Genomic DNA, 9709 nt, shown 5'->3' with positions numbered 1-9709 from the left:
CCCCCCCCCCCCCCTACACACAACTATACATACGAGGTGTTCGGGTCTACTGGACCAAAGTGTACATTTAAATGTAGGTGCTAAGAAATAAGCACCAATAATGATCAACAATATTGTTTCTATTTTTTTTAACCTTTTTTCAAAAATTACTTTCCTTGTTTTCTCACAAAAAAAAATATCATGTCAATTATTATTTATCATCATAAATGTGATGTCACAGGGGTAAATGGTAAATACAAACTATAAATTATACGTACATCATTTGTATTTTTCCATAAATTGTTATGTCTGTATTGAACGTGGTGGCTCCACCAGACCCGGGAACATTGGCTTTGTAATAAAAATATGAACACCACACAAGGGTTGATAACTGGCAGGACATAATTGTATTTAAAATGTACATTCATCATTCATTTCAATTGATTATATCATAGGAAATACATGTACTCATTCAGGGTAAGTGAATAACCTAAATGTATAGCCAACCCTCCAGATTATTGATAATGTATTTAATTATATGTATATATGTATATTAATATTATACATGTATATTAATTACTGTACTGATTACTGATAAAATAAGGCAAACACAAACTGCCACAGAAAGGCCTGATGGACCCTTAAAAGCATAACCCACATGAACACAAAACCATACATGCACAATATAGTTTTTATTTAAAATCTTTCTAATGAGTCCTAGGATTTTGTAGTGAGACCCGGTCCCAGTGATGAGGCCTATTCACCAACAGGGGGTGCCAAATTCAGAATGTTCTTTTTTCTTCTTTTCTGCATGAAGCATGCACACTTACACTTACCTCTACTTCTGACCTCATATTCTACATTAAAACTACTTGCAACTTAGCAAGACCCTTATTGTTAAGCTGTTCATATTTAGGATCCATGCTGCTAACCTGATCTTTGGCGCTGCATATTGTATACATTTTGGATTTCCATTTTATTCTCATTTTTAGGTTGCGCTCTTACTTAGCATTGCAAGTGCTGCACAGCATTTCCCTCAGGATAACTGAAGTTCTATCTTGAAATATCATTTAGCTTTTTGATTTTATTGTCTTATTTGATAAGATAAAATAAAAAGGATGACAACAATGACAACAACAGCATTGTGAATGCCCCTGCCAGTGGTGCTTAGACGAAACCATGTTGCACACATCATTAAAATGAATGTAAGAACAATAATAAAATACATTAAAATGAAAGAAGTTGCAGAGTCATTATGTGTTTGTTTTTTGCCTTAACAGTCAACTGCAAGGCATGTGTCACATGATAATTACCCAGGAGCCTGTGGAGAGACTTTAGTTGTGTGTTGATTTTTTTTTTTTATTATCTGTTAGGGCACTTTATGTTTATTATTGGATAGCAAAGTAGAGAAGTGAGAAGAGATTAGGGTAATGAACCTCTTCAACGTTTCCTCCTAACATCGCGGTGAAATGAATGCTGGAGTGAATGGCTAGAGGAACTGAGTTTAATCCTTAAAGGCAATTTAATCAGTCCTCAGTTTCAGGATAACAGCAAAACGACCAAGAGATCTCCTAGAAACTTCAACAACATACCAGGAAGAAGCAAAACAATTTTATTCCTCCAATAAAAGGTTTTGGAGAAGAGGTCAGATTTTATAAATGGCATCTCTTCTCCACTATCAAACCAAATGTTAACAAAGCCGTTTTAGATGCCTATTAGCAGGGGTCTTTAATGTTTGTTTTTTAAAGCCAACTCCCCTTAAGTGAAAGACAGATTGAATTTGTAAAATTGAGTTACATATTCAACTTGGCCTGCAATAACGTCTGGGCGGCCTAAAACCTTTATACCTTTTTAGTTTATAATATGCTAAGCTATTGACATAATAATAGTTGTTTTGATGTTTTAATGTTAAACATACATGTGGCACAGTAAATCTGTTTATTAACTGTATCTGTGGATGGTTACCTTAGCAACTACCTTCAGGTTTTTCCCACTAAGCCAAATGAATGTATTCTCTTTTCCAACATTTCAGACACAGATATGGTGATAATAACGGTCCAAAACGATATGAAAAAGAGAGACTATGACCACAGAGGCCCAAAACAACCCCAAAGGAAACAGATATGACCATAAAGAGAAACAACACTGCGACACAGAGACACAAAAACCCACAAAGAGACACAACGTGTATGTGAAAATTGCATTATTTATTGAAAAAGGTAACATTGTGCTAAAGAAGCACACCTAAGTCTTCCCTGGGTATGCAGAGTATAGGCCAGTAAGCCTACCATCAATGTTTTGTGTTTGTTTTTTCACAAAAGATTTATATTTGGTAATATGCTGTATTAACGTTGAGGCATAATTTTTTTTTCAAGCTTTTAAAAGAACAACAAGAATTTGGCCTGGACCCCCTGTTTAAGATCTCTGGCCTATAGTGCTGGTGTGTCTCATGTCATCGTTGCTAGTAGTCCTGTTCTTCTTTACCTAAACCCAACTGATCCAAACACTTCCACCTCTGCCTTTGAGCTTTTTGGCTCAGATGAAGCCAGACAAAATCACCTCGCCACTGTTTAAATAGTTGTAAAAACCCACTGACAGATGTAAAAAGGGACCAATAGAATTGGTTCATGAAAAGAAATTCAAATGACAGACAATGACAAATCACAATATAGTGATAAAAGGTTTCTGCCCGATAGCGACACTAGGCTCCTCAATCTGCTCATCCAATGATAATCCCAGGATTTAACCCCTGAGGGAATAAATGACATACTTCAGAAGAACATCCTCCATGAGGCCTAATTAAGGTGGTATTTACAGTAATTAAGCGTCCATTGGTATAAAGGTTTGCATGTGTAAGATACAATGGTGGAAGAAGTGTTTAGATCCTTTACTTAAGTAAAAGTACTAATACCATACTGTAGAAATACTATGTTAGAAGTAAAAGTCCTGCATTTAAAATGCTACTTAAGTAAATGTAGCCAAGTATCATCAGGAAAATGTAGTTAAATTGAAGGAAAATCCATTTTAGAAAGTGAAAAGGATCTAAACAATTGTGTCTTTGATGGTCTAATCACTTGTAGGCAGTTATATTGTTGGCTACTTTCATTTAGAATAAAACATCAGATTTAATGAACTACATCTGTTTTGTGTGCAAAAATCTTAATCTGTAAAGTAACTAGTAACTGAAGCTGTCAGAGGAATGTAGTGAAGTAAAAAATACATAGTTCTCTCTGAAATGTAGCGGAGTAGAAGTAGAAAGTGGCATGAAAAGAAAAAAAAGTAAAGTACAACTACCTCAACATTTGTACTTAATTACAGTAATTGAGTAAATATACTTACTGTAGTTACATTCCACCAATGATAAGATTAGACTTAGAGTCAGAAAAGATTTTATTGCCACAATAAGCTAGACTTTTATGAATGAATTTGCCTTAGTGAAAAGTCCACAAACCAACAAAAAAACGTATTAAGATTAATATATAATATAATGTATGCAAATATACACATACAAGATAACTGTTGCGTGAGGAAGAAGAGGCTGAACAATAAGACATTTCAAGGTTATGAAAGGTTATATAGACCAGGGGCCTATAACGTGCACACACAAAAAAAAAAAAAAAAAAATATATATATATATATATATATATATAGATATACACAGTATATCTATATCTATATCTATATATATCTACAGTATATCTATATATATCTATATCTATAGATATATATATGTATCTATATCTATCTATATCTATAACTATATCTATGTATATATATATATATATATATATATGTATATATACATATATATTTATTTATTTTTCTTTCCTTTTTTTCCATTTTATATAAAAATGGAAAAAAGAAAGACAAAAGCCCAAAAGCATGATATAAATACTTTAAGACATTTTTATTTTGTGATAAAAAAAATGTCCTCCTTTAACTCTGAGGGTCCCGGACCCAGTGTTGAAGATCTCTGATCTCAGCAAAAAAGTTCTGTATTACTGTATGACTTGTAGAACTGGCTTAACTCTGAGGAGAAAGAGTGAAACTGTCATTCGTATTGTATAATTGGGACATTTCTGGTGAATTACAGGATAGCTGAATAGACATTTGTAGGACTCCACCTCCTCAAGGACGGTCAGGGGGTCTGGAAAAATTGGAGAATGATGGTCCTGAGATCAGGAGGGAGCGGAGCCCAAAGACAGAGAAACCTTCACTTTACTGCAGAGTATGAACCCAGCTGACGGGAATCAAAGACAGCGAATGGATTTGGACGCTTCAGGTTGACTTCCATCATCTCTCTGTTTCCTGTCTTTAAAACCACAGGCGTAATTAACAGGGGAAGGGGGCGTACAACCCCCCTTTGTCTCGCATTGCCAGACTATCCTCTACAGCGTTGCGGAAGAGGGTCTGGCTAGTCCACACAGCATTCCCGGATGGGAGAAAAACGTGCTCTGGTTTATTGGCATTTCTTCACACCGATCGCAATCGTCTTGGGCTACACTAAACCTCCGGACGAAGCCACGGTGCCGCTGCAAAATAGTCTCTTGTTTGAACTTGTTTTGGTGGAACATGTGTACGTTCAAAAGTTGTTTTAGTTGTGCAACAGAAAACTCAGATTGGATGGATAGTCTAGGTTATATTGTGTCCCCGTAGTGTTGAAACAAAAGGTGGAGATCTCAACATGGTGGGTCCAGAACCCAATAAGGACCTTGGACGCAAACATTGACACACTTCTGCCACTAGGTGGCGCTATAGCTGAAAAAAACTGTGTTTCGCCTACAATTAAAAGACGCATTCTCATGAACGGATCCGTACGATATCTTATGTAAATAAGATACACTAAAACGTGTGATATCCTGCGAAATAAGAAGCCCGCCAACTGGTCACGTAACGCCGGCTGGCTACGAGCACCATAACGCCGAGCGGCAGTTGCTAGTTATTCAAGCCGCAATGGAGCCATGCAACGCGGGCTGCAGACCTCCATCACTGCTCGGTCGTATCAGCGGTAGTTATTAGATGTGTTTATTCATGAAAATTCCCGACACGTATGGAAAAAGATTGTGATTTAGATTAAAACGCTCCCAAGGAACACACATTTCCTGGGTGAAAGTCTACAGTTTTCGCTGTCTGGTTTGAAGGTCCTGTGTTTAAATGCCCACCTATCCCTCCCAAACTCCTTTCTTTGCGGCCAGCCGCGTTCCTTTAAATCGCCCGTCAATGTGATGCATACAGCGATAAAAATAAAAAAAAGTGGAATGCTCAAGAATTACTGTACTTAATTTTTCGTATCTTTTTGAATGAATGCTTCATGAGAACAGGCGGAATTAAATAAGACAGTTTGATTCAGCACACGTGACACACTCCAGAGCGTTGGAAATAAAATGGCAGAAGGCATGGGTCTACAGCTGGGGACCCACAGCACTGTGCGTGTATCCACACAATGGCCGTCAGCAGCCGCCCACTGCTTCCTGTTTCCGCTGAGAATAGACAGTTTGACTTTCCAGAGCGCTTACCAAGCAAAATGCCCTGACAGAGTCAATTAATATCAATAACCATTGTGTTCAATTCTGCTGCTGAAACACAAGTGCTGCTCAGCAAGTCAGCCAGCGCAGATAAATATAGAAATGTACAGAATCACATTGTTTCAATAGACAGTGTAAAAGTAAACTGAAATGAAAATAGTCTCTCTCTATGATTAAGTGCAACATAGTATTTCCGTGAGGTCTATTATAGGCTCAATAATGAAAACCAGTGAAGTACAGCCAGTGACGCCCCCCCCATCAAAAACCTACTACAATTTCCTTTAAATAAATAAAGACGTTTAAAGTGATGCAGAAAAGGTGAAAATTGTTGCAAAATTTGTAGTGCTGTCAAACAATTCAAGTTTTTAATTGCAATTAATCAATGTCAGAGTTAACTCGCAAATTATTCACACATTTTTATCTATTCTAAATGTCCCTTGATTTCTTTTAGTTCCATTATTTTTTCTCATTTTAATGCTCCTATCAACATGGAAAATTGGATCGTCTTGCTTTGTTCAATTTCCATCCATCCATCCATCGTCATCCGCTTATCCGGTATCGGGTCGCGGGGGCAGCAGCTCCAGTAGGGTACCCCAAACTTCCCTTTCCCGAGCCACATCCACCAGCTCCGAATGGGGGATCCCGAGGCGTTCCCAGGCCAGGTTGGAGATATAATCTTCCCAGAGGCCTCCTCCCAGCTGGACGTGCCTGGAACACCTCCCTAGGGAGGCGCCCAGGAGGCATCCTTACCAGATGCCCGAACCACCTCAACTGGCTCCTTTCAACACGAAGGAGCAGCGGTTCTACTCTGAGCTCCTCTCGGATGACTGAGCTTCTCACCCTATCTCTAAGGGAGACGCCAGCCACCCTCCTGAGGAAACCCATTTCGGCCGCTTGTACCCTGGATCTTGTTCTTTCGGTCATGAACCAGCCTTCATGACCATAGGTGAGGGTAGGAACGAAAATTGCCCGGTAGGTCGAGAGCTTTACCTTCTGGCTCAGCTCCCTTTTCGTCACAACGGTGCGATAAACGGAATGTAATACCGCACCCGCTGCTCCGATTCTCCGACCAATCTCACACTCCATGGTCCCCTCACTTGCGAACAAGACCCCAAGGTAATTAAACTCCTTCACTGGGGTAAGGACTTACTTCCTACCCAGAGAAAGCACTCCATCGGAATAAAAGTGACTTTTATTGGTATCGCCTGTTTCTTTCCTTTTTCTTTTTACACTTCTCTAAAATGTTGTCCGAAAATGTTCAATTTTACATGTGATATTCTCTCTTGGAGCAAATAATCTCAAATACTCTCTGATTGATGGAGAGTGTAACACTCTCCATCAATAAAAGGGGGAAAAAATATTTTGACGGGGGGTGGGGGGAGAATTTGGTATCAGCTGTGTGCTTGACCATCAAGTGGTATTACAGACTGGACGTGCTGCGATGATAGCTCAGTTCACAACGACCAAACACACAGATCCCATTGGTCTTGTCTATGGAAACATTTGGTAAACTTTCCATCCAGAATCTTATTGCCATCCATTTTGGTGTCTCGCACTCGCAATCTACTTAAAACGTAACGTTACTACTCTTTGGCCCGACTCGCAAGCCCAAACAATTGTGTGCCTGTTGTTTTGTTTCCACTCTAGCTAGATCTGGTGTGGTGTTGTAGTTTTTCTAACGTTATTAGTTAATTAGAAAAATTCTAGAATTAGAAAAAAACTACAAAGTTTGCTGGCCAAAAAGAACATTAATCTTGCGATAAAAAATGTACGCCGTTGAAATGGGTTTGCAATAACGCATTTAACTGACAGGACTAATAATAAGTTTACCAGAATGCAGAAAATAAAAAACGAAATATGCTCAAACCCCCCCCCCCCCACACCCAAATGTTGAACCCAAAGTTACGCCCTAGCCAAATAAACAATATGACATATTATCATTAATATGCTATTTATGATAAGCCTATACAAACAACAATAAGTATTTGCAAGCTATTCTATTCTCTTAACTTGCATTTGTTAATTGTTTGTTAGTCTTTTGTGAGTCTTTTTGTACATTTTGCACAAGGGAAATGAAGAAGATGAAGGATTTTGAATCTTGAATTATAAATCTTGAATCTCTACACAGTATGGCTTGGCAGAACTTAGGCTATTGGTCTAAATGCAAAGTTTATTAACTAACTGGGACATTCATTTATCATATCATAACCGACTCATGTCAGCTTTCACCAACATTACACGTGAATGTTGGTTTGAAATTCCCATAAAATATTGACTGTAGCGCACACTAATGTAATGGACGTAACGTAGCTACGTTAGCCTGTTTCTGCTACATAGGCTGTCATTAGCTTTGGTTGAAAAGGTAGCATCATGCTTTAATATCAAGGGGTTAAACCTCTCCTTTCTAAGGGTAGCTCCTATGGCGTTATATTGATGCTAATAAGCCATCACCCCCATTAGCCACTGCCATTCATTTTGGCGCCACTTTGGCAGTGAATAACTTTACATCTAAAGTGTTTAAATACTCCATTTGTCCGTTGTTTATTTCTAAAAAAACAAAACAATGTATAAAAGACTCCATTACCTTGTAGCTCACATTATGGCTCTGTAGCAGATGTTTTTTGTAAAAATAGGCTAACGATTATGTCATAACCACGTGACTTGCTGTCGCACAGTAGAAGAATCACCATATAGTACAGAAGAAGCACGCAGGCAGTTTGGACTTACATTAACTGTTTAGGTTTAATTACTAATGTTAACTAGCATTTTAGTTAGCAATAATTAGCCTGTGCCTATGTTATCTCCTAACATATATCTACGATCTCCATGCTCTGGTCTCACATCTACATTGTCAAGCTCAGTTGGAGACTGCGCAGTAACGCTCAGCTATGACCAGAAATAGTGCTTCTAATATCCTCAACTGGTCTCCGTCCAGGGCAACGGGATCTGTTGGTCCATTTCTTTAACTGTCTATGGTTAATATTAGGCAATGCTAATATAAGGTGATGCAAACTTCACAACCTGAAGCTGTACATTAGAAGCTAAAATTGATTCTTTTTAAACTATTCACAGGGCATTTGTCATTATCTCCATAACTTTAATAACTCACGTGTAGGCAGACTTTCCCTCTCTTTTTCATTTGCGGTGCCCCGTGTGTAAGAATATGAACAACGTCACGTGACTGGGGGCAGAGGGCATTGTTGAGGGCAAAATAAAAGAACACAAGATTTAACAATTTACTAATGATGGGCTTATCATATTGATGCAGTCACAACAGGAAATAAAAAGGAGAAGAAAAAAAAGTGTCTTCTCCAGTGGGGGCAGCTGAGTCAATCAGGGTAAATGGGCTGTTGCCCTGGGCAACAATAGCCTGTAGTACCTGTGCACGTCCCTGGCAGAGCTTGTCACCATATACATTGGGGCTCAAAAGTTTGGGCACCCCAGGTAAAAATTTGTATTAATGTGCATAAAGAAGCCAAGAAAAGATAGAAAAATCTCCAAAAGGCATCAAATGACAGATTAGACCTTTGTATAATATGTCACAAAAAGTTAGATTTTATTTCCATCACTTTAAAATTAACAGAAAACATAAAAATGGCATCTGCAAAAGTTTGGACACCCTGCAGAGTTTCTAGCATGCAACGCCCCCTTTGGAAAGCTGAGACTGACAGTGTCACGGATTGTTCTCAATCATCGTCTGGAAAGACCATGTGATGTCCATCTTAAGGTTTTAAATGCCCAGACTCATCTGACCTTGCTCCAACAATAAGCACCATGGCTTCTTCTAAGCAGTTGTCTAGAAAACTGAAACTGAAAATAGTTGACGCTCACAAAGCAGGAGAAGGCTATAAAAAGATAGCAAAGCATTTTCAGATGCCAACATATTCTGTTTGGAATGTAATTAAGAAATGGCAGTCATCAGGAACAGTGGAAGTTAAAGCAAGATCTGGAAGACCAAGAAAAATATCAGACAGCAGCTCGCAGGATTGGGAGAAAAGCAAGTCCAAACCCATTTGACTGCACGATCCATCCAGAAAGACCTGGCAGACATTGGAGTTGTGGTACACCATTCCACTACAAAGAGATACTTGTACAAATAGGGACTTCATGGAAGAGTCATCAGGAGAAAACCTCTTCTACGTCCTCACCACAAAAATCAGCGTTTGAAGTTTGCATATGAACATATAGACAAGCCTGATGCATTG

The 9709-nt window shown here is 38.5% G+C and overlaps 1 long non-coding RNA gene across 1 annotated transcript in view; it reads right to left on the bottom strand.

Annotated features, from left to right (window-relative positions):
• The window catches only part of LOC116689625 (uncharacterized), an 18281-nt gene extending 10167 nt beyond the window's left edge, over window positions 1–8114 (bottom strand). The window contains exon 1 of the long non-coding RNA XR_004332058.1: window positions 8101–8114. This is a non-coding gene — a long non-coding RNA (uncharacterized LOC116689625). The remainder of the gene's footprint in view (window positions 1–8100) is intronic.
• Between the last annotated feature and the right edge of the window lie 1595 nt (window positions 8115–9709).

Source organism: Etheostoma spectabile, chromosome 5, assembly GCF_008692095.1.
Source record: "Etheostoma spectabile isolate EspeVRDwgs_2016 chromosome 5, UIUC_Espe_1.0, whole genome shotgun sequence".
In the NCBI taxonomy this organism is placed as follows: Eukaryota; Metazoa; Chordata; class Actinopteri; order Perciformes; family Percidae; genus Etheostoma; species Etheostoma spectabile.
This window is presented reverse-complemented; position numbering and strand designations above follow the sequence as displayed.